The following is a 25,720-nucleotide window of genomic DNA, read 5'->3' on the forward strand; positions in this document are numbered from 1 at the left end:
ACTTCTTCACAGTTGTGATCCTGAGTGCATGCCACACAGAAGAAATCCAATAAATGTTCATTGGATTGAACTGATCATGGCATTTAAATTTATCCTTCAAGAAATTTGGGGTAAAATGGCTTTCATTGCTCCTGAAGAACTCAGATGAGAGGATTCAGGCCCCCCATATGGAAGCACAATGGTTCACCTGCCATCCTTTTCAGACATTTCCCCTTCACCCTTCAGATGACCAGTGGAGTTTAAGAGACCCTGGAGATGGTGGGACATGACTAAGATTTTTTTTACTATTTTTATTAATTCAATATTTTATTAATTATATCATTAAGTATGATTACATACACTATAGAAATAGAATTAAATAAATTAATAATTAATTTAATATTTGAAAAATTTACTATATTGTACTATTTTATCTGGTTTTCTTAGTTTACTCCTTGAAAGAGGGGTGATGGAATTTATTGATGAAAATTCTTATTACGGCATTACTCAAGATATAGGAATGGAAGGAATAAACCTTAGCAGTCATCTAGTACAGTGCTTTGCAAATCTCTAGGATCTTATATTCTGAGCAGTAAAGAAACATTAATACAAGGAACTCCTGGTGTGGTAAACTCTCCCCATTAGATGAGATCAATCCCTTCTATGCAACTTATACTCTTAGAACAGTGGCTCTTGAACTTTTTGGTCTCAGGAACCCTTTATGCTCTTAAAAATGACTGAGGACCTTGGTTTCTGTGGGTAATATATACTGCCATTTACCAGTATTGTCTTCTGTGTGTGGCCAACTCTCTATATTCAAAGCACCTATAAAATCAACTCCCAAGTGGAAATTTTTAAAAGATCAGATAAAGATGAAATAATATTTGAGTCAATAGGTGGCAATTAGAATTCACTGAATAAGGGAGTGACATAGTCCCAGCTGCACTTTAGGAAAATCACTTTGGCAGTTGTGTGGAAAATGAATTAGTATGCTGAGAGGATGGAGAATGGGAGAACAAACAGAGTCTCCAGAAGAGGTGAGGAGGGCCAAACAGAGGCTGGCAGGGACAGACGGGCCATAGAAGTAAGAGATGTAAGGGAGGCAAACATGACAAGATCTGATACCCTGGAAGACCCAGAGGGTGAAAGCAGTGATGCCCTCAAAAGAACTCAGGAAATTCAGAAGAGTTGTGGTCTGGAAAGAAGAGAACATTAGCACAGTGCCAGACCCTTGGTTGCTACCTAATAAATGTTGACTGACATAGATATGCATGTATTTTAACCCCACACATACCTGCACATTCTGAGCAGATCCCCCCCCACACCCGTGGAGAGGGAGCAACAGTCAAATAGCCACAGCCAGTGTTCCATAGCCTAGAGCTATCTAGGATGGGCAGAGGGGAGGAGGATGAACTGGGGGTGGGTTTCTGCCCAATACCATTTACAGTGGCTGCTGACTGGCCTCGACTTCTGGGAGGGTCCTAGGAGAGGTGTGTGTGGGGGGGAGTCTCTGGGAACATCCCAGGAATGTGGGGGGAGCAGGATAGGTCACATCTCTGAACTGTGGTTCAGTGCCTCGGGGCCCCTTCCCTTTCATCTCCTTGGAAGGAGACCACTGATCTTAGTAGTGGCTTAGTAGTTGCTTAAGCAACCCAGTTCCTCAGGCTCCAAATCCAGTCCTTCTCTGTGCTACAAGAGCTGGGGCTGACTGTTTAAGGATAAGGCAAGAGGAGCAGGGTGGCTCAGTGGGAAGAGGAATAGACATGGAGTCAATAGATCTGGATTCAAATTCGAGCTCTTATCACTTATTAGTTCTACTCGACTGGAGAAAAAAATCCCAGTGAGGAGAGAGGACTGGAGAGTGGAGCCCTTTAAGCTCAAAATCTAATCCTCATTTCTCTGACTAGAATATCCTTGAGTCAGATATGTGACTTTTGAAAGCTATTTGGGAAATTTTGATTTATCACTCCACTCTTCCTCGAGGTCCTTGAAAACAGGAGGGTGATCAAAGCCCTTGTTCCTCACGTTGCCTCCTCCACCTCTCGGCTGCTTGCTGGGCTAATGAATGTCCACCACGCTGTCTCTCCTTGGAGATTGTGCAGGCCACTGGCCTCCTGAACACATCCTCGGTGATGGTTCCCAGCACTCCAATCAATTCCAAGCAGGGCCTCAGTTCATTAGTCACGCTATCTACATCAATTTTCTACAGGAGCTATTATTGCCTTTCAGATTTCAGTCACTGCCCCTTCTCTTAGCTAGCAAAACAAACACTGATGTTCCAGAAGATGTGATGTTTCTGAACCAGTAATTTGTAGTATTTGTTCCTAACTGCTCTCAATACAAAGCATCCTTTGGGTCACTGGCAAGGCTTCTTGGGAAAGGGGGAAATCTGGCCTTTTGGAAGCCCTGCCAACGTTGGGAGCATCCTCATCTCACCATGTCAGACTGCCAAAGGAATTTAATTTACGCAGTTCTCAGTTTGCATTAACCTTTGAATAATAAAGCGTAGCCTGAGCCTGCTTTAAGAAACAAACCAGGGGATGAATAATTAAAAACACCTCCACTGCCTTGGAAAGACCAATCCCAAGCAGTCCAGGGAGGTTTAATTGTGTCTGCCCTGAGCTTGAAAAAAGGCTAACTGTGCTCTTTATAAACCGAAACAATTGCTGGCCATGGCATGGCTACAGCCAGTAGGGTAAGGGTGGGAGAGAGGCTCCCCAAAGAAGAAAGGAAGGGGGGAGTGGGGCCGTTCTGGGGCTGAGGGAGCAGGGAGAGGAAGTCTCCCTAAGGCCAGGCACTCCTACAAGGCCACTTGTAGGAACAAAACAGTTCATTACAGTGGAATTAAGGCAATAACTATAAGAACTGACACTTATATGGCACTGCAAAATTAACCAACCTTAAATGGATTATTAGCATTTGAAATGACAAATGTTAAGTCTAAGACAAATGCATTGGAGAATGAAAAGAAATCTTGGGAGTCAAAGGACCTGAGTTCAAATCCCTAACTACCTAGATGATCCTGGCCGGTGACTTTGCTTTTATGGAACTGGGCTATTTTTAAGAAATTTAATTTAATCTAATTGACACATTGCCTTGCATCCAGGGCCATCTCCAGTCATCCTGATTTTTATTTGGCCACTGGACCCGGATGGCTCTGGAGGAGAAAGTGAGGCTGGTGACTTAGCACAGCAACCCCTTATCAAATCCAATTCATGTGATGTCATGGCATCACCTCCCTAAGGTCATAGTCTTTTATGAGGAGGAAGGACAAACAGCATTAAGTGCCTATTACCTCTCCAGGCATGGTGCTAAAGACTGAGGAATAGAAACAGAGGTCAAGGACAGCCCCAGCCATTTGTAGTGGAAAGGTTAAAACAAGGGGATTAGACCAAGTGACCCTTAGGTCTCTTTTAGTTCTGGATCTATGATATCATGATGCTGATAGAAACTGAATCTTTTGGAAGACTCTTCTAACTTCTTTGGGCTGTTCAAGTGGTTGGATCAGGAAGATTTTTAGTTTTGTGGGTGTGACTTTCCCGGGGAAAGTAGAACAACTCACCCTCACTGTCCTTTATAATTACAGAGAAGGCCATTAAATAGCAATATTAGTCTTCTATGAGTTTCCTAGCACTAAGGACTTAAATAACTTATAATTTGAGGCTTGGAAATCAACAACCTGTTGAGCTGCACCGAACAGAAGACGTGAGGTTTAATGAGTGAAGTGCTGGCGTAAGAAGTGGGTTCAAATCCAATCTTCTGACTGGTATTACCCATGTTCCCCCTCCCCCAAATCATTACACCTCAAAGCACCTGAGGAAAGTCCCAGGGGTGAATTAGCTACTAAATCATAAAGACATTGAGATTCTTTATGTGTCCTGGTAGTGAATCCAGCAGGTGGAAATTCCCATCTTAGTAACAATAGTAGTTGTTTGTTCTTCAAGCTTGAAGAAGGCCATGACCTTAAGGAGATGGGGCCATGACATGCAAAGGAATTGCATAGGATTGTATGTGTGTTTGTGTGTGGGGGCTGTTCTGAGTCCCCAGCCTCACTTTCTCCTCCAGAGTCATTTGGGTCTAGTGGTCAGACATGGATCACAAAGACTGTGGATGTCCCTGGATGCAGGGCAGTCAGAGTGAATTGACTTGGCCAAGGTCACACAGTTACTAGGTGTATGAGGTTGGATTTGAACTTGGGTCCTCCAGGACCAGAGTAAGTGTTTGGACATGCTTTCTTCCCACCTCCTTCCCCCACCCCATTTTCTTTCCATAGACACATATTATCTATGTATCTGTCTGTCTATCTGCCTGTCTGTCTATCTATCTAACTATCATTTCTTAAAAAAAGTCAGTTTGGCATCAAGGCTGTATTTTTAGGCTCTTAATATGGTAGAGCTAACCATATTTAATTCAAATCAGAAAAAAGAATTTGTGATCAATCAAGGATACCTCAGAAATGCATTCTAACATAAAATATTTACTCCCCGTAGCCCAGCAGTTGCATAGCTGCCTCCTATTTGAGGGTGATTAGGAGTGACAATGATCACATATCAGGCTCCTCCAGAGAAAATTCCCCATATGTGAAGCCTTCAGCTAGAGCATTAAAAAACCAGATTTATGAAGCAAATGGATCTGATTGCCCATCTCCCTATATAGATATTTGCCTAAAATACTAATGCTAAGTCCTTTGTATCTAGCATAAGCCGCATCCTAAGCTTGGGAAGAAGACTGGAAGACAGACTGTAGTTGGAAGGTAAAAAGGAGGGGAGGGATTAGAAATGAGCCTTCCCCTCTCTGGAATCCTAATTCAGATGGATCTTTATTTTGAGGGTAGATAAATGGACCCAAGTCAGTTCACTTATTTTTGGTTGTGCTCAAGTGAAAATCTTTGCTTGAGCCAACTCAGTCTTGGATATGGATATTTCCTAAATTCTAGGAGTCACAGTGTGGGAGTCTGGAGACCTGAATTCAAATTCTTCCTCAGCCACCGCCTGTGAGACCCTGGGCAAGTCACAGTTCCTCTCAGCAAAATAAAGACAATAATGGCCCCTACCTCATGGGGTTTTGTGAGAATGAAATGAAGTAAAATAAGGAAAGCATTATATGAATGAGGCCATCGTTGTCACCATCACCTCAGCAAGTCCTTAATACTTTACCACTGATAAACTCAAACCAGTATCATGAGAGTAATAACTCCCTGAGATTTTCCAGTGTTCATTTTAAGCAAATCTAGACCCAAGAAGGAGCAGGCCAGTCACTGTCATGGCTTAGTCTTGCTCCTAAGGGAATAAATATAAGCTCGGAGGGGTCACCTCCCTCTTTCCCTCTTACCCTCGTTCCTTCTCCAAAGAACTTGTCTAATTCTTTAAAATTTTTCTAGCTGAGAGAAGGTAAACTTGAGGTGGCAATGGATAGTTTGGGTCCTTCCCTAGTATAATTAGAGAGGATCTAGTGGTCTAGAACCCCTAAGCCCTAGGCCTCCCTGGGGTGTTTCAGGTTCAATGGGCCAGTGCATCTAAAATACCCTGCAAACCTGAACACAGTCGTCATTATTTTGACTTGTGGATTCAGAGGCACAGAGCTGAAAGATGCCTGCTCTGTTTCTTTATGACGGTAATTTTTAGCCTCTAAATAATAAAAAAATATTTTAAAATGTCAGCCTCTAACAATGAGAATCCCTTCAATAAGGTTTTTAAAAACCTCTCTGAGCACAAGGCTGTCTTGAGGGGCCTGCTGGGCCCCCTATGAGGAACAACAGTCCGAAGCCAATGCACCTTCATGGGAAGGGTAACCTCCAAGCAGGGCTGGCTCCCTCCTCGCCTGGTGAACCTGAAGCAAGAGAATGAACTCCTGCATGTCTTGGTCTGGCCTGGATTACGCACAGCTCCTGGGAGTCACAAAAAATCTCTCCCTAGAGAAAGCCTGTTTGAATGGGCTTTTTCCCCTGCTGGGTCTCCAGATTCCAGATGTTCAGATAAGGACTGTGCTTGGATTTCCAGCGAATCACTAAATGCCAATTCAAATACTAGAACTCTGGGCCAGCCCAATATAAAGGAAATAGATTTAGAGTCAGAAAGGATATGAACATGAAATAAGGACAAAATTACCAAAGAGGAGGGAAAAAAGGAAGAAGCAATGGGGTCTAGAGGAGTCAGAGGGGTACTGTTTGTTCTCTGTGTAAACATAAGCAATTCAATGAACTTCTCTGAACCCTCAATTTTCTCAACAATATAAAAAAAAAAACTGGATTCAATGACCCTCCCAGCCTAAGTCTATGACTCCATGAACCCAGTTTGTATCCTAATGCAGATACTACCTATATGACCTTAGGCAAGGCTCTCCACCTCACTGTGACACAGTTTCCTCATTCATAAAATGAATTTTATCATCCCACTCATTGATTATATTTCCTTTCTGTATCTGTCCTGTGTTTTAAGCTAGCTAAGTCTTTAACTTGTACAAAAGGACAAAGATCCTGTTTAAGAATGAGAGCAGGGGCAGCTAGGTGGTGTAATGGATAGAGCACCGGCCTTGGAGTCAGGAGTACTTGGGTTCAAATCCGACCTCAGACAATAATTACCTAGCCTTGTGGCTTTGGGTGAGCCGTTTAACCCCATTGCCTTGAAAAATCTAAAAAAAAAATGAATGAGAGCAGACAATGCATTCATCTTTAATTAGGACCTCTTAGGCTTGAAATCCCACCTAAAACTTGTGGGATTCTCTCCTGCCCAGCCACCAAAGCTAAAATGATCAGCCTCACATCTGCTTCTGAGAGCTAATACAAGAAGAGGAAGCCAATAGATGATTTCCTCTAATTGGTCTCCACCAAGAGACTGCTTTCATCCCAAGTGGAGTCCTCATGGTCTCTCAAGTCCTCGCCAGCTCTAAATCAAAGATCCTGGGCTGGGTCTTCACTTCCCACTCCACTGAGTGACCCACCTGGAATTCAAAAAGCTAAAGAGGCTTGTGGTCTATGGCAGCTTCCTTCATTGAATCCAACCCAAGCATCACTGAGAGGGTCCGAGTTTCCATCTCCTCCACTCCCCATTTTATTTAGCTTTGACCTTTTCTCTCTCTGGTCTGTGTTCATGTTGTTTCCCTCCTCTGGCCAGCCCATTGCTGTCACCGCCCTCCTCCCACATGGGTGACTGTCTCCCGCAGACCACTATTCTAGGAAATTCCCAGCCCAGGAGTATTGGTGCCAATCATCTTGCTCTCCTGATTGCTAAATTTACCCTGCAGCAATCAGTTTGATTATTCTTCCTTCTCTTCACTGTCTGGACTCAAGTGATAGAGAAAATGTTAATAGTATACATTATATACAAAGCAGGTTGCTAAATACTGACCGACCTGCACACTCCCGCTTCCAGACATCTTTCAATATGATTCATCTTCTCCTTTTGCCTCCTCTATTGTCACCTGACATGGACCCCCTCTCCAGTCCCCTGCCCTAAGTCCCCCAACTAGATCAAAGAGGCAATTTATCAGACCAAAATGACCCCTGATCACCACTTTCCTAAGTCTGATGTCTCCTTTTACAATGTAAACTGCCTGAGGGCTGGGACCTTTTCCGACTTCTTATTTTTATCCCTTGCGTTTAGCACAGGCTGTGACTCATGGCAAACACTTCAAAATGCTCATTCATTCATTCATTCATTCATATATATCTCCCCTATATAAACTGGCACAACAGTCTGGACCTGAAATGCTTCTCCCCCTTCATTTTCCAAAAGGGTCTGCACTATTACGGGGAGAGTTATATTGTAACAAGCATCATAGCACCAAAGGTCTAAAGCGGAGAACAACCTCTTCAGTCATCAGTCTTCCTTTTATTAACAAGGAATTATCCCAAGAAGGCCAGGTGACTCACTTCAAGGGACGCAGAGGGATTTGAATTCGGGGACTATAGCCCCAGAGTCAGCGTTCCTTCTACCTTGCTATGGACAGAGCTTCCAAAATCGTGCAGTTGAAAACACATGCTAATCCATTCTATAAATATACATCTACTGCAACAGAGCACCGGGGTAGCCACCGGGAATTCTACGGCTGACACCGAACCGGTCATGTCTTCGACAGAGAACTCACGTGCCTGCTTCCTTAAGAAATGATTCCCAAGCACGTTTACACAAAATGGAGGTTGATTTATCTTCCTTCTTCAGATACAGTTTTTCCCCTTTTAGAAACTAACTGATAAAGGTACCAATAAGTGACCAGCATAGAGGTTCCCCAAGTTTACTGGTTCAGAGGGCCTTACTGTCTCAGTGCTTAGACCAAAAGAAATGCCTAACAATTCCATTTATAAGTATTTAAATTTCAAGTATCCTAGGGAGCCCTGTGAGGCATCCCTGAGTTTACTGAAGATGAAATAGTTTGGGAACTATAAATCTTAGTACATAGATTTTCATGGAAAACTTTCATTTTTTAATTCCTTAATTCAACACACTCAGTATGAAGGTCTGAAAAACATGTCCTAATTCATAAAATAGCTATTTCTGATATGAGTTTCTATCAATTTATTCTTTGCAAACATAAATACTCCATTTATGACCATAGTGTGCTGAGTATCACAACATAATTTTAGAAAATGATAATCCTTACCCTATTTCAGCAAAATCAAGTTAAAATAGAAACAAACTGGATACTTCATTATGGAAATTCATGAATAGTTAAGAAAAATATGTTCCTAGAATTGAAAAAAAATTGGCTAATTGGTTAAATAAAGCTTAGGCAGGGGCAGCTAGGTGGCAGAGTGCCTAGAGCACCAGCCCTGGAGTCAGGAGGACCTGAGTTCAAATCGGACCTCAGACACTGAATAATTGCCTAGTTGTGTGACCTTGGGCAAGTCACTTAACCCCATGGCCTTGCAATGCCCCCCCCCCCCAATAAAACTTAGGTCCCTCCCTCCATCCTTGATGTATGGACAGAAGTTAGAGGAACAAAGGAAGCTCTAGGGTAATCCAGCTCTCCATGGAGCCCCTCAAGGCTCCCTCAAAGCCATGAGACCCCAGAACACCAAATGACTGGGCCAACTTTAGCAGTAAATACAACAAAGGAGGGCCAAAAGTCATCTGGATTCCACAGTGGGGGAGAAGAAAAGGAAATGCATGTGGCGTCATAGGCCCTAGATTCAAATCTTGTCTCTTTGTCATTGGTTCCCCATGTGATATTGGGCAAAATAGCAGAACTTTTCTGGGTTTCAGAGAATTTCTTTATAGTGGCTGGCTGTTCCCCTGGACATGCTCTCAGCATCTAAGTATGCCAGGTAATCAAAATTAAGGTAAACATCCATTGGAGAGGACCATCTTTGCTGCAGCAACAGGGCACCTTTGGGTACCTCCTCGTGATCAGCTAACCACCGAACCTCTCCTTCACACAAAGAGTGTTTGTGCCAAAAAGAAATTTGAGTTGCTCCCTTTCTAGTTTTGCTCCATAATGGCCCTCAAAGAGTCACAGGCAGAGGAATTCACTGGGAAATCCAGATTTGAAAATAATTAAAAGAACCCTTTACCCCCCACCCCAAACTCGAGTTGACAACACTTAGTATGACAATTGTTTTTAAAACTTAGGTAATAACAAATTTGATCCTTTGTTAAAATGGGCAAATCAGTTTAATGTATATTATCTCACTTCATCTTCACAATAACCCTGGGAGATAGGTAACATTAGAATCATCCATCTGATAGATGAGAAAACTGAGACTGGGAAGTGACTTTTCCAATGAGGTGCAGGTTTTGGGGAGGGGGTAGAAGGGGGATAGATCCTGGGCCAGGCCAGAGAGCTGGGGGACAAAGGCTGGCAGAGAGAATCCAGGGCCAGTTGGGCCGGAGGACAATGTGTGGAACAAGGCCAACACGAGGGAACCTCCGGCTGCCAAGCTGAGGCCGCCTCACATAGACTGACTCCAGTGCCCGCTGGCAGCAATGGCGAGAGAAACCAGCTGACAAAGGGAGAAGGGGCTGGGGCTGCATTTCAGACAGACAAGGCTCACTGAAACACATCAGGATCCACCGCAGAGCCAAGTCTCGGAGGGAGAAGTCAAGGGAAAACAGCAGCCAGTCAGAACCAAAACCCAACTGTACCAGATGTGCGGAATGCACTGCACAGCCTATGGGTTAGTGAAGGCGGGCAGCCGAGCTGAGAAGCTACTACCAAACACACAGGTGAGAGTGCGTGGGGGACCCAAATGAAAAGGCTTTCATCTGTTGGCCCCCTCACCCCAAATTGAGGCCAATCTGCAAATACTAGGTCTGCTCTCCAGGACCTCTGGTCTCCTGTCCAGGCAGCAGGCCCCCATCAGGCCGGCCAGCCTGCCAGACAAGCGGGGGGACTCTCATCCATGTCAAGTCAATAGCAGTTATTAGACCCTGTGCCAGTGAGAGGCAAGGGCAAGCACACCGAAAAGGCCTTGGCTGCTCTGCAGGAGCCTCCTCCACCTGACACAGAGCTGACTCCCGGGCTGGAAGTGGGGGGTGCAGAGGCACCTGGGAGGCGATCCCAGGGGGAGAGGGTCAGAGTTCATTCACCACGGAGGGGGCATTCCCACCTTTCACTAACTTCTTTTTTTTTTGTTTCTTTAAGGACACCATAGAATCATAAATATATAGCCAGAAAGGACTTTAATTACCAGGTTCCAATCTTCTTTTTAAAGATGAGGCAACAGGATGGAGGCAACTAGGTGGTGCAGTGGACAGAGCACCGGCCCTGGAGTCAGGAGGACCTGAGTTCAAATCTGGCCTCAGACACTTAATAATGACCTAGCTGTGTGGCCTTGGGCAAGCCACTTAACCCCATTGCTTTGCAAAAAAACAAAAAAACAAACAAAAAAACCAACCCCCAAACCAAAAAATGATGAGGTAACAGGGACCCAGAGAGGATGAGCCAACTTGGCCAAACACACAGATAGTGTGTGGCAAAGCAAGGGTTCAAACTCATCTCCTCTGACTCCAGATGCAGCACATTATAATCTTTATTACACTTTCCCTCTTCATCCTTGTGTCCCTATTTCCTTCTCAACATTATAATCTATGTGGCAGAAGGACCTGGCCATGCTACTTTTGTATTTCCACAATGCTTAGCAGGATGTATCTGTATAAATTTGTTGTAGTTTAGTCATTTCAATCATGTCTGACTCTACATGACCCCATTTGGAGTTTTTCTTGGCAAAGATACTGGAGGGGTTTGCCATTTCCTTCTCCAGATCACTTTACAGATGAGTAAACTGAGACAAACAGGATCAAGTGACTTGCCCAGGGTCACATAGCTAAGTATTCAAGGCCACATTTGACTCAGGCAATTTATGAACCTTCTTATGAACCTACTGTGCCATCCAGCTGCCCCTTGCATATATAATATCAGTATAAATAATGTTAATCAATGGTCTATATAAAAACTTATTTACTATTTAGTATTTACTTATTTACTCCTGGATAAACAAACTCTTTTAATTAGCTCAACTACAATGATTTACTTTTATAAAGTCACTTTGTAATTTTTGGACCTTGGTTTCCTCATCTGTCAAAAAAGACCAGAGGATCAAATGATCACTAAACTCTAAATGCTATAATCTTAAGAAAAATCATTATTCAGGAACATTCTTTAGCAAATAGCTTCAATCTGAGCCCAGAATCTCTCCAAGTCTACCATCAATTACTTTCCAGTAAGTGATTTAGGGGCACCCAAGGATACCATGTACACACACAAACTGTTAGAAAAACATGCACAGGGGCGGCTAGGTGGCGCAGTGGATAAAGCACTGGCCCTGGAGTCAGGAGTACCTGGGTTCAAATCTGGTCTCAGACTCTTAATAATAACCTAGCTGTGTGGCCTTGGGCAAGCTACTTAATCCCATTTGCCTTGCAAAAAAAAAAGAAAAAAGAAAACAAAACTCTAAAAAAAAAAGAAAAAGAAAGCCATGCACATTAAACTATAACCCTTGGTTCTTTTACACGGCTTAAGGACATAGAGTGTATAGTTATCACACTTTAATTTTATATCAAGAAGTTTTCCAGTTCTGCTGCCCTTATGAAAGCAGCAAGACAAGACGATCACTGTAGCCTGTGACCTTTACCTGAACAAATGTGAAAATGGCGCCTCCGGCTTTACAACTTATGCTAACCTCAAAGCTAATTAAGTAGTATTGATTTTTCTACTTTTGATTTCAGTTGAGTCATCTCCTTGAATTTCTCTTAGAGAGATTATAGGTGAACTTTGAAAAAGAAAATATGTAAAACAAACCCCAAATATTTTAAAGATGTTTGAGGAGCACAGGAGACAGGATGGCACTTCCAGGGGCAGGATGAAAGACTTGATGGTATAATGACAGTTTACCTAATATTACTGAAGTCACAAGTGTTTTTTCACTTCCTACAATACAGATGAAAAAGTTGTGGTTAAAAGAGAAAAAAAGGTACTCTATTAGCCCCTACTCATAACTAAGGAACCTCAGTGTTCTTCAAACCCAGAGCCTCTGACTTCAAGACTCCTGCTTATGGGACCACCAATGCTGACACTACGAACATCCCATGCCACCAACCATCTTCTCCTCTGGGTCTTTGTGTCCAGATCACATCTTGGGAAGTCCAGCTGCTGGAGTCCCCTAGAGACATCATGATATCCAGGCTATTTGTCAACAGGTACAATATTCCTATCCCTAAAGTGTCCCTGACATGATGGAATCAGCTGGAGAAGGCTCTGAGCACTGAGGGGAAGAGAGCCCACTTGGGAAATCTGGGTTATCATATGGAGGGGAAGGGAAGTAGAAGGGAGTTAGAAGAAGACATGGCATCCACAAGCCAGAGAATGGCTTCACCAAAGAGGGATGCCAATGTAGATAACCCATCTGCTGGTTGGGAACCTGGCATAGAGAGGTCATGGGAGTTAGAAGGCTTGGCTTCTCCACAGTTCACGGTCGTCCTTCTCCTTGACTCAGCTCACTATCCTCCAGGCTTCTCTACGGCTAAGTGCTAGGCCCTAGACACCATAGAAGTTAAGTCCAGGATGGTGCCGAAGCCATTCCTGGGGGCACTTGGTGGCATTAAAGGGCACTATTGAGAGAAGTCTCTGTGCGCAAGGTGGATCTTGGAAGCAATCAGAAGTGAGAGGGAGGTTCCTGGGGCAGCCATGGGATGTATGAATGATGGAGACTCGTGTGGGCAATTTGTCAGTGAGGCATCAGATAAAGATCACATTATGTGAGCATCTGAAGGACCTTTAAGGATCGCTCCTTCATCCTCTCAATTTTACAGATGGGGAGCCTGAGGCCCAGAGGAGTTGAGATTTGCCCAAGGTCCCTTGGTTAGTGGTAGAACTCAAACTAGGTCCCAGGGAGGTCTTTGACCAGGGAGGCTAATAGCTCACAGACTGACCCCCTGGAAGTGCTTCCGTACTACATGCCTGTTCATTGAGAAAGCCTCCAGCCCACTGGACCAAATTGGGAGGTGAACCAGCTAACTTCTAAATTCCCTTCCATCTCTAAAGCCTGGGAGCCTTTTCATTCTCTCTTGGAGGTGCATGCAGGAAAGTTGGAGCATCTACTTGAGCTCTTTTCCTCTTTAATTCCTGCTGGATACAGTTTGGGGAATGCTGCCCAGAGAAAGAAAGAACTAATTTCCACTTTTTTTTTCTTTGATGCTGATAATCACCCTCCCCCCCACATATACACACACAAGAAAGTAGAATAATTATAGTCTTAGTTTACTCAGGTATACTCTTAAGTCTCTTTAAATTTATGACAATTGTTTCTATCATAAAATTTCCTAAAGCAAATCCATTTTTATCCCAGAATATATGGGGGCTTAAAACAAAATGGTGAAATTTTAAAATCTGGGTCCATCAGATTGGGGCCTATGGAATTCTCCTGGGATCAAGAGTAGAGAATGCATGGTACCCTTTGGAGAAAAATGGAGGAAATGAAACCTGTTTTTATTTCAAAATTTATGCCACAAATGGTAAGAATTTTTGCTACATACATCCATCACTTTCTATTTATCATTTCAGAGGGAAAACATCAATAGCAATGACCTTATCTAACATCTTCTACTTAGAGGCTTAGAGGAACTAACTAACCTAATTCTTTATGTTGGTTAAGAATACTTTCTAACAGTAAATGAAGCGTAAGTGGTCACAAAGCTTAAATTTAACAAAAGGAGCCACTTTTCATTTTTCTAGCAGGCATTGTTCCCTTTACTTAGGGAATACTCACTACGTACTTAACATTTCACAAACATTATTCTGGACACCATAAATATGAAGGAAATAAAAGGATCACTCAAGTAGCTAGAGGTGCAGTGGATAGACAAAGTACTGGGCCTGGAGTCAGGAAGATCCAAGTTCAAATCCTGCATCATTAGTTTACTAACTGTATGACCCTGGGCAAGTCACTTAACCCTGTTTGTCTCAACTTCCTCATGAACTGGAGAAGGAAACGGCAAATCATTCCTACATCTTTACCAAGAAAATCCCAAACAGGGTCACAAGAGACATGGCTGAAAACAACTAAACAACAACAAAAGCTGAAAGGATTTTGAGATAAAAGGGAACTTAGAAGCCATCTAGACTGATCTTTCATTTTATGGTTGAGGTAAACTGGGTCTACTGGGATTGAGTGTCATCCAGCTAGTGGGCAGTAGAGTAGAATTAGAACCAAAATTCTGACTCTAAGGCCAATGTTCTTTCTCTTCCCATCACCATACTGCCAGGATGCCATCACTGCTCTTGGGTTGCTTATGGTTTGTTGGGGAGATAATAACATCACCATGTCCAAATACTTATATATAAAATGAAGAAAATCATAGAGCCTGGACCATGATTTCAGGGATACAGAAGTCCACTACCAGAAAGTGAGGCAGAGCCTTCTTTACAAAGTTACAACTGTGTCTGCTTAGAGGCCTTGGAAGTTATTGGACTTGGCCAATGGTCACAAAAGCTAGAATGTGTCTGAGCAGGGCTTGAATCTAGAGCTTCCCAATTCTGAAGCTAGCTCTCATTCCACTATATCAGATTCCTTATTTAGAAAGGTGAGAGGTGAGAAAGGAACAAAGAGGATCATATGAGCTAAAGCAGAGGCAGAAGTGAATGTGGAATATATGGAAGGGAGGTAAGCAAAGGGCCTGGCCAGAGTGCAGGGAAGGGGGGAATGGGTCAGCTAAAGCACCTTGGGTCATCAGGTGTTGTGATGGGCAGCAGGTAGTCATCTGCTTGGGTTCCCAAGCAAAGGAGAGAGCTCAAAAGACTTGGGCTTATTTCAGGCATGGACCACTTAGTTTTGAGAACATAAAACTTGGTGAAGTGTCAAATTTAAGTTTTTGTTTTAAGTAATTTTCAAACATCAAAGGGAAAAACTATATGAAAGTGATAATTTGATGATGAAATCTCATCAGGAGGAGAAAATAAAAATTCAGAACTTCTAGTAGAGTTAGTATATACCTTTTAAATACTTTTAAATAATTTGTATCTAGATACCAAAGAAATAATGAAAATAAAAACACATCAGCTGTTTTGCTTTTTAAAACATTTTATTTATTTAAGGCAATGAGATTAAGTAACTTGCCTAAGATCACAAAGCTAGGCAATTAAGCATGTGAGGCTAAATTTGAACTCAGGTCCTCCTGATTCCAGGGCCAGGGCTCTATCCACTGTGCCACCTAGCTGCCCCTATTTTGCTTTTTTTTTTTTTAATAAAGGCCATCAAGTTTGACTCTCCATTTTATGATTGAAGTAAATTTGTTCTGTTGGGATTAGGTGACTTTCCAAGTGTCTTAAAACCCCCCATAAAGTCTATTATTTGCAATATTTCAGAAAAGACAACTGTTCATTTCTCATTCAGATACTTAAACTTAATAGAAATTAAAAGTCCATATATGCACACTACGAAATCTTTCATGTTACAATGAGTTTCCTTCCTAATAAATGCTTTGTGTGTCTTTAAGGGTAGACAAGCTGGCAGATGACGAAAGCCAACTGCTCACTGAGGAGAGCATCATCACCAAGGAGCCCCAACCTCCACTCCAACAGCCTGCCGAGGTGAGAGCTCCTCCCATTTCACCCACAATTCAAACAGTACATTATCATTATGGAAAAGCCTGTTATAAGAGATGAGAATTTGTTGTACAGGACAATATTCTGCAGAAAAGCATGAGATCCTATGATCTTAAAACTTGGAAGAGATTAGGATGGAGGGTCTGGTTTTATCGTTGGCCTAAGATCTATTTTTGGGTCTTTTCTAAACCTCAGCCCCTGCCTAAGCTCCTGAAACTGCATGGCCAGAACTGAAAGTCAAGTTTTTCTTTTCCCTGAAATTTCAGCAAGATTCTTATCTCAGTCCTTCATTTACAGTACAAACGCTTACTTATGTGGGGGGTCTTTTGTTTCTTTTCTCTGTTGAAGTAGGGGGAAAAAAAGACTCTTCTCAAGCAGATGAATTCATAGAACCCAAAAGAAAGCTGAAGTGGAGAACTTTCTCTTGCTCTCTCCACCCCCCAGGCCCCTTTTCTGCCTCCTTTTTTCCACCTTCACTCTGCTGGAAGCCTTGCCCAGAGTCACCACCCCCACTAGTGGCTCAGAAGATTACACTGCCTGTTCCAAGGAAGGAGGTGAAGAAGACGTAAAGAGGGGACTCCTCTTTCCTGTGGCACATTAGGCTGCATGGGAGGCAAGAGCATACCGAAGGTATACTGTAGGTTACAGAGGCTTTGGAGTATGGCCTAAGAACTCTACTCCTGTCCCACCCCCACTTGCAACCCCACTTATAGGTCCGTATGTGATACTGTTCCTAAGAGAAAATGCAATTTAAATGCCAAATTATTGCATTTTAAAATCTAAATTACATCTGAGTACTAGGAGCATGAGCTGTTCTGGATTCTATTGGAAACAGTCAGCATGGTATACAGTAGCTTGGACAAAAAAATTAAGTTGACAAAATTTAATTTCTAAAAATGAATGTTAAGACAGCTCTGCCAGAGAGAGGGTATTTTTTTTTAATTGCCTGGCAGATAAGAGTGAATTAACTTGGATGTCCTAAAATATTCTATGAATAACCATGGTGGCACTAGATTATTTGCTGGTGGATATACATTCTGAGGGTCATGAAAGGATATTTGTTTTTCTTTGTGTTTTGAGACATTTTTATTGCTTGTATTTCTGTATAAAACATCCACTTACTATCACAATACAGAGACAATAATACTAAGTGGACAGAACTGCAGCACCTTGGGGGAGTGGGGGAAAATGCTGGGTTTAGTTTCAAGGGTCCAGATCTCAACCCCCCCCCCCCAATTTTGTGGCTGTTGGCAAGTCACTCAACCATTTTACAGGCCTCAGTTTCCTCATTTGTTAGAGATGACAGCTTAGACTTCAAAGCCCCCCTCCCCCTTGCTCTCTAGGATCCTGAGTGTTGGGTTTTGAGTCAAGAAACTTGGGTTTTTCATCTCCTGTTTACAAAACCAAGGATGGTCACCTCACCTTTCCAAGCCTCGGGCAGCTCCCTAGAACTCACCCAACTCATCGATCCCATACATGGTTGGACACCCTGTTTGATTCTAAGGCGGTGTTAACGTGGCGGGGGGATCCTCAAGCGGGGAACCCACAGGTCCTTGGAATAGTCACATCAGATTTTAAGCCATTACAAAATATTTTTCAAAGTACTTACTAATCTCATCCCTTTGGGGGCTGGGTTCTCAAGGCTGCGTGTGGCTTTCCCTCTGAAGAACTCACACTGTGATTACTAGCAATTGTTCACTTGTGGTATGACCAAGCATCCACTCCCTGCCAGGATCACTTGGCAGGGAATCAGTCTGAGTCTATGCCTGGGATCATTAGAAGCACGAAACAACTGTCACAGTGATATCTAGACACACATTATTATAGGCCAAGATTATAGTTCAGCTCCAAAACTCTTTTGTACATCCTAATTTCCCCAAAATTTTATGGCCCATAACACATTAATTATAATTGGCTTGATCATAGTATGGCCAGCAATTTTCCTCTATTTTTTTTTTTTAAGTTTTGAGGAGAGAACCGCACTATTGGGAGTAACAAACTGTAGAATGAGTATAGGGGAACAGAGTTTAATGTTGTAATCAAACAAAACTTATAAATATAATGATATGCAAAAGAATTACCTTATTATGAGCATCGCAGTTAAGCATAATTGGTTCAAAATTCTTGTAAATGACTGCAAATTGCTACTAATTTTACCTGGTCAAATGAAACATTTCTAGGCTTAGAAAGCCGGCCCTCTGAAGATACTGTACTCCTGGGTTACAATTAGAGGGCATAATGAATCCCATCACAGTCACGTGTATTCAAATTTGAACTATTTGAAGTTATGACCATGTAAGTACAGTAACTGGTTTGAGCCCAATGAAAAGGTGCCCTGCAAATCCCAATAATGCATTGCCTTCAAGGAAATTTACTATTGGTCTAAATCCAAAGCTCAAGGGACTCTGCTTCTGATGTGCCAATGGGCAGGGACTACTGATGAGTTTTGTGTTGGGAGTCATCCCATGGCAGCAGCCCTCTGGGCGGTTGGGCCTCAAGGTGAGGCAGGGCCTTCTCTTTGCTGAGAATTGTCTCTTTAATGAGGGTCAAGGGTCTGAAGGAAGACGGGCAGAGAAGGAAAACACACCTCCCTCCCTCACTGCTTCACACCTTGTCTCTGGGTCTAGAATCCATATGTTTCCCACAAGGCCTTTGTGTCACCCAATCTCCCCAACCTGGAAGGTGGGGTGGGGACTGCGATCTCCACTGCTTTCCTTCCATTCTCCCTTGGAGCAGGATGGTCAGAGCTTTATCCAAAGAGCTCGATCCTATGCTGATGAGATGCCATCTTGAAGAGATTAGATTAGATTGGCCCCCAAATGACAGAACTTTGGAAGATGAGGTGGAAGCTGTAATGAGATAGACTTAGGCTTGATATTGAAAGAAAAATGATTATTTCTCTCTAGTATGAAAAAAAAGCAGGAAATGAATAGGACTCAGAATTTTCCCTTTCCTATTTCCTCCAGAAATTAGCTCCTATAGGTTATCCCACCAACCTCTGAAGGACATGAGGGATGAGACCATGAAATATCAGCACGATGTAATCACTTGGGGAAACCTAGATCCAATCAAAAGACAAAGAAATTCTTCGGTCCCTCTAGTGTTCTTCTCGAGATGGGGGTGGGTTTAAGATCTTTAGTCTAGATTGTCTTAGACTGGGGTGGTCTGGGGGGAAAAAAATCAGTTTTTCTGACCCAAAGGGAATGATCAATCAAGTCCCCTAGGCCCTCATTAGAACAAGCCCACCTCTCATTATTACATACAGCCTTTCATTACTTGTCAACCAATCAGAGTTGATTTCCACACTCAGAACCATCCACTCATCCAAAAGGCATTGTAAGCTTTGCGTGAGCTCCATGAGGGGTCTTTGATTTAGGAGAGACCATCAAATGACCCTTTTGTTAACTATCCACTGGCTGTAATTAATAAAATGACTGCTAATTACCCAGATACTCTGTCTCTTGAACTTTTCATACTTCACAAGCTCTGCAAAAGGAAATGGCCTGCCTCCAGAGGTCATTACCTCTTGCCTACTGGAGATGTTCAAGCATAAACTGATTGACCTCTTATAGGTCATGTTACAGAAGGAATTCTAGGATTATACAACCACTGAGGATTAAAGGGTAAAGGCCATCAGTCATTTTCATCTCAGTGTAAATTAGTCAGATTATTTTCTTTCCAGTGCCTTCCTGAGATCTGTACAGATACATGCATGAGTATTCAATGGGAAGATGGGGGAATGAATGAAAGATTAACTGTAAAGTAGAGGGAACTTTGGCAAGCTTAAGGTTTGCATAGCATTTTACAAACATGATGTCATTGAATCCACTGGAACAGGCCTGGGACAGTTGACAGAATAAGAGGGTTTGACAGAAGAGGCAGGTGAGATGGACAGAGGTTACGTCAAACAGCTAAAGAGTGTCTGACATTGGGCTCTGGGCTGGATCCTTTCTGATGGCTAGCTGCTACCTTGGGGCAAAGACGGTCCTAAAAATCTGGAGCCAGTCTGGACCAAGTTATGGGCCCTTTATCCACCCTGCTTGAAGGTAAGAACACGCGACAGATGAAATGGGTTCTTTTCATGATCTGTCCAGGATCCCTTTGTCAGATCAGTTCAGCCATCAATAAAATTGGTCACAGTGGATCTGGGACCTGGAAGACCCGAGTTCAAATTCAGTCTCTCTGCCTCAGTTCTAATCTGCCAGGGTTCTTGTGAAGGTCATATGAGATGACATTTGTCAAGTGCTTAAAAAGCCTTCTTTCTTTCTGTCCTTTTTCAAGTTTCAATCTTCAACCTAACAGCCCCTTTTCCTTCCCAATGATGCCTCCCAGGTCTTTAATCCCCTTCAGGTGCAATATATATTTTAAACAGACAGATTAAGGTATATAGAAAGAGAGATTTATATATACACACACCAACATATAAGTATCTATGTATAACACATGTATGTTTAAAGAGTTGTGATGAAAGCATGTATTCATGTTCAATTTATGTGAATGCTATGAAAAAATAACAAATGTATAGATATACTGACACATTGTGAAGATATCATATTTGAACTAATATAAAATAGTGACAATAGCAGTAAAACCTTCTTGAATTATACTGTATGACTATAATATTTCAAAGTGAATGATTTTAATCTTGTATTATTAAAAGTAAGAAATGTTACAATGTAAGTCTAAATAACTTCCATCATGGGAAACTTATGACAAATAACTTGAGCTTATTCTTAGGTTTACTGAAGCTACCAGAACTGGATAGAATTACAGTTTGGTATAATTTCAGAAAATCCCAGATAGCAGATAAAAATAAAATTTAATATAAATGTCACCTCATATAGTCACATTACTCTTGAAATAATATTGTTTTATTGGAGCAGTTTGACTTTTCAGAACATGCAGTGCAATCAAGCCATTTCAAACAGAAAGGTTTCTGTTAAGTTCAAGCTTTTAAAAAATGACAAATCTTCAGGAGTTCATGAAGAGAGATAGACTCCACCACCCGCAAAACATCATGAGGTTGTGATGAAAAAACATGAGATCACTGGTTTATGTTGTCGACTAAAACTCACTATAATTGTAATTTATGAAAGTTTATCTATTTTATACACCTCTAAATAAGACTACACCCTGGTGAGTAAAAAACAACATTTCTTTGAGGCCTGAGGACTGAGCCCAGCTGCCTCTCCTAGAGACTGGAACAATCAGAACAAAGGAGGTCTGCCTTAGAGATCCAAAATTATTAATTCATGCCAATTCCTCATTTTGTTTTTTGCTCTTGAATCAGAAATGCATTTTATTGTCCCAAGGCTGTTGAACCACACCTCATTTTACTTCCTAATTTCTTACCAATGACATACAAGATTATAACAAAAAATTTAAAAGAATGAATTACATTTGATAGCACAGCTGCATTTCTATACTAAATCCATCAGAGCCTTTGGGATAGGGACTGGTACTGTGATTACTTTTTTTTTTTACGTTTTTTTTTTTGTAAGGCAATTAGGGTTAAGTGGCTTGCCCAAGACCACACAGCTAGGTAATTATTAAGTGTCTGAGACCGGATTTGAACCCAGGTACTCCTGACTCCAGGGCCGGTGCTTTATCCACTATGCCAGCCAGCCACCCCCTGGTACCGTGATTTCCATTGAGGAAATTCTCTGGACCAATGTAGGTCCACATCTTCTCTACCACTGCAAGTTCTGAAAAGTAGTCTGGAGCAAAGCCTCCAACCAGCACCCGGATGACACTTCAAACGGAAATGATTAAGATTTTTTTCTTAATAGTATTTTATTTCTTTTCCAATTACATATAAAGACAATTGTCAACATTCTAAATGATTAAGATAAAAATATAATGAATCATAGCTAATGTTATATTTTAAAACTAAACCAACACATGTCCAGTCTAGTGGCCTGTTTCAATTAGAGTTCAACATCACTGACCCAGAGCAATGAGAGACTAAGTGACTGTTCAGGATTGCCTTTGGTAAGTAAAGACATACTATTGTTTACATCTTCTATGGTGAGATCAGTAATAATCTTTTCCTCCTTTCTGTCTGTTGTGGGAGCTTAAAGGTTTAGATGACTTTCTGACCTCTTTCTTAACCAATACTATTTTGAGGGTTTTAAGTTGGAATCTAAAAGTCTTCAGCAAAAATTCAAACAGAGATAGACTGGACTTGACATTATTTGGGATAGGACTCCCAGCTGAAGAAGCAATTGCAAATGAGCAATGGGATTAGACTCCAAAAGAAGCAAGAGCCATATCTGAGTACTAAGAATATTTGATATAGTTAATTAGATAACCTATATTTATATTATCAACAGTATGGTTTCACGGATGACATTGGGGGACTATAAATACATCCCCATAAATCTCTCTCTGTGACAATATATAACACACACATATGTATATATACACCTGGTTCTTGTTCTTTTGTGTGTATATACATATATACATGAATAAACACACATACATCCACTCAGAGTTCCTGTCAATCCTCTGGTACACATAGGAGACTGGTTTTCTTGCTTCCAATCTTTCCCTTTTCTAACTCCTCTTGTCACAGTTGTCCAGATGGGTATTCCAAAAGCTCAGCTCAAATCACAAGAAGCTTCAGAGGCTTCCTATATGCATCTCCTTGGCATGTCAAGCCAGCAATGATTCCCACCCCACGCTCTACTGACCAGCTACTGGGCCAATTGCATGGACCATCCTCTGCCTCTTGGAGCTGCCCTGAGTTTAGGGGCCCCTCCTACAGACTATCTGGACTGATTCTCTCCAAGTTGAAGGCATTTCTCCTTCTCTCCTATGACCTTGTATATATAACCCAGGTCACAGAGTCGCAGAACAAGGTAGATCTTGAGGGATCTCCAAAGCCACCTTCTCATTTTATAAATGAAGACACAAATGCTCAGGAAGTTAACTTTTCTAAGAAGAATGGAAAAAAGACAAGGATAGAATGGAATGGGTACTTCAGTATTCATGTCAATGGACACATATTTTGGGATACAGTTAAGAATCAACCAATCACCAACCTCTCACTAAGAACCAACTCTGGGTCAGGCACCAAGATTGGGCTGGCGACAGAAAAGGATAATCAAAGTTAGACAGAGATGTTATCATACGCAATCATTAGAAGATTTAAAAAAATATTTTCTTCTCCTTTGTTCCTTTATTAGAATATTTGTACGTCTCAATGGAAGTGAGCATAAATTGTATATTTACTTTTAAAGAGTAATAATTTAAATTCTAATATCAAAGATACTGAATTTAGCACATTCAAAACAACCACTGATTGTCTTAAACTGTGAAGAGATAGTGAGAGAAGAATTAACTAAAGGGAAGAAACACTGGAGACAAGTATCCTGTTAAGTCCTCAAAGAGGGGTAGAGTTAACTCCTTGACAAACCCTAGGAGCCCGTGTGCTAAGATGGACCTTGGCTTTCAGATCCCTTCATCCAAACTGCAGGTGGGGAGGCCACCACAGACTCACAGAAACCCTGAGGATCAAGAGGCTTCTTCCCTGGGCAGGACTAGCAATGTCCTCCTTCCTTAGCTATTGAACCTAGGGCTCGTCTAAAAAACCAGGTGGTGGGAGAAGCCTTTAAAACCTGACCCAACCACACAGGAGGAGAGATCAATAAAGGCATTTCTAATTATTGGGAAGGAAAAAACTCCCTTCTTTACCATTTCAGCAATGAACTATGAGCATCTAAAACACAAGTTTAGAATTCTCCACCCAGGAACCATCTGGAGAGCCACAAATGCTTTGTTGGGGGGAATGGCAGGGGCCTGTCGAGGGTCGGAGGCCATGCACCTGTGTCCAGCCAGTGTGGACACATTCCCCCTCCCCTCCTGGTGTTTCTAGAGGACAGCCTTTATTCATTAGTTGCTTGGGACAAGAAAAAACTCTCCTGGCAGAGTTGGTGCCCAGACCTAAGAGCTGGCTCTGGTGGTCTCCCGAAGAGTGCTCCTGGAGGTGTTAACTAAGCTCTCCTGCCAGAAAAAAAAAATTCTCTGAATCATCTTCTTTTGTACCTCACATGGAAGTTAATTTTAATGCAGTTTTTATACCAAAGTGGAAAATTTCCCTATTTGTTTATCAGTGACTTCACCGTCTTCAGGGTCGGGTGGCCAGCGGCCAGCGGGGTATGGGCCTAGTTGCCTTTCTTAACTTGTGGGGCTTGTTTTTGCAGGACTCAATTATGGAGATGAGAGCGTCCTGGCCTTGTCAGCCTCATCACTGAGCAGGAGTCATGCACAAGAAAACTGCTGAGATCCTCTTCTCTGTGAAAACATGATTTGCTCTGGGAAGTGGCTGGTCTCTCCAGGATTTGCCATGGGCAGATAAACTGGGCTTTGGTGGATCGGAGACAACGTCCGACAGGTTGTGAAACAGAACCAAGGGAAGACACTGCGTGCCTAGAGAAAATTTCTGCTTAATTGAAATGTCTGTCAACACAGAACTGGTGACATTCATTGGATCCAAAATTATTTCAAACTATCATCACAGAAAGTCAGAATCCTCAGTCTTATGTTAAAGTCTGAATCAAAAGGGAATTAAAATAGAGTATTGTCTTACTTTCAGGTTTGTAGTGCAAAGTAAAGGCCCTTCTTATCCTCAGGGCCATGGTTCACCTTCAGCTCGGGTGCCCCAGCTCTCTGAAGTCCAGTTTCACCACCTCCGGACATTCTGAAAGGGGGCTTTCTGAATCTTGAAGCCATCCCAAGAGAGGGAGGGCTGAGAAATCAAGAGAGCAAAATGCAGGAAAGGCAACTTCTGGAAGGTTACAAAATAGCCTAGGATGGGCAGACCTAGATGAATAATGGTCTGTATCATGGAGGGAACATCCTCAGGGAGGGGATTATAGAATCCCTATGATACTGTTGTAGTCTGGCCTTTGTTTTTCTTAGAGGATCAAAGACACTACAGAGAGATGGGATTAAGGGAGGCAGAGCTGCCCAAAGGTGCCAGCCTCACTCTCTCCTTCAGATTCCAAAAGTCCAGTTAGCAAGACCCAGGACTAGGGGTACCCCGGCCCATGACACTACTGCCCTCTTCCACAACTTTTCTGAGTCCCCTCTCCCACCTCTTATCATGGATGAGGAGATGAGTCTCTAGGTGGTTTTCCTGACATCTTTTTTTTTCTCCAGTCCACTCTCCATACAACTGTCAAACTGACATTTCTAAAGCCATGGACCTGAGTCTGTCAGCATCCAACCCAAAAAGACCTTGAGTGGCTAGCTCTATTTCACATTTCTGGCCTAAGTTCCTCATACTCTAGTCCTGATCCATTCCTGCCTTCACAGAAGCAGTTACTGGACATGGATAGACTCAAGACAAGCAGGCTCCCTGCCCCAGCCTCTCCTTTTTGTTAGCCAGCCTCTATTCAGTTGACAAAGCGATTTTTCCCAAATGCACTGTCATCCCCCTACTCAATTGATCCTAGTGCCCCCTTCTTGCTTCCATGATCAAACCCAACCACCCTCTTTTTACTCTACAACCTTTCTGGCCTTCCATACCAGACTCTCCTCCTCACATTCTGTGCTTTGTCATACTGACCTCATTTTTCCATTTACATGCTTTGGAATTTCATTTCTCAGTACAATAGCCACTAGAAGGAATGACAGAATTTAGATGTCTATTATACTGCTAGACGGTAAGTTATTACTTTTTACTTAAGTAGTCCATCAAATG

General features: G+C 42.3%; 1 protein-coding gene and 1 long non-coding RNA gene across 3 annotated transcripts in view; one reads left to right on the forward strand and one right to left on the reverse strand.

Annotated features, from left to right (window-relative positions):
- Nucleotides 1–25,720, reverse strand: part of LOC141494479 (ubiquitin-conjugating enzyme E2 E2) — a 338,783-nt gene that overhangs the window by 87,055 nt on the left and 226,008 nt on the right. The gene's annotated exons all lie outside the window — the stretch shown is intronic.
- On the forward strand, nt 19,680–24,609 carry LOC141494480 (uncharacterized). Its single transcript, XR_012470458.1, has 2 exons — nt 19,680–20,060; nt 24,219–24,609. It is a non-coding gene; the product is annotated as an uncharacterized LOC141494480 (long non-coding RNA).

Source organism: Macrotis lagotis, chromosome 7 (genome assembly GCF_037893015.1).
Source record: "Macrotis lagotis isolate mMagLag1 chromosome 7, bilby.v1.9.chrom.fasta, whole genome shotgun sequence".
In the NCBI taxonomy this organism is placed as follows: domain Eukaryota; kingdom Metazoa; phylum Chordata; class Mammalia; order Peramelemorphia; family Peramelidae; genus Macrotis; species Macrotis lagotis.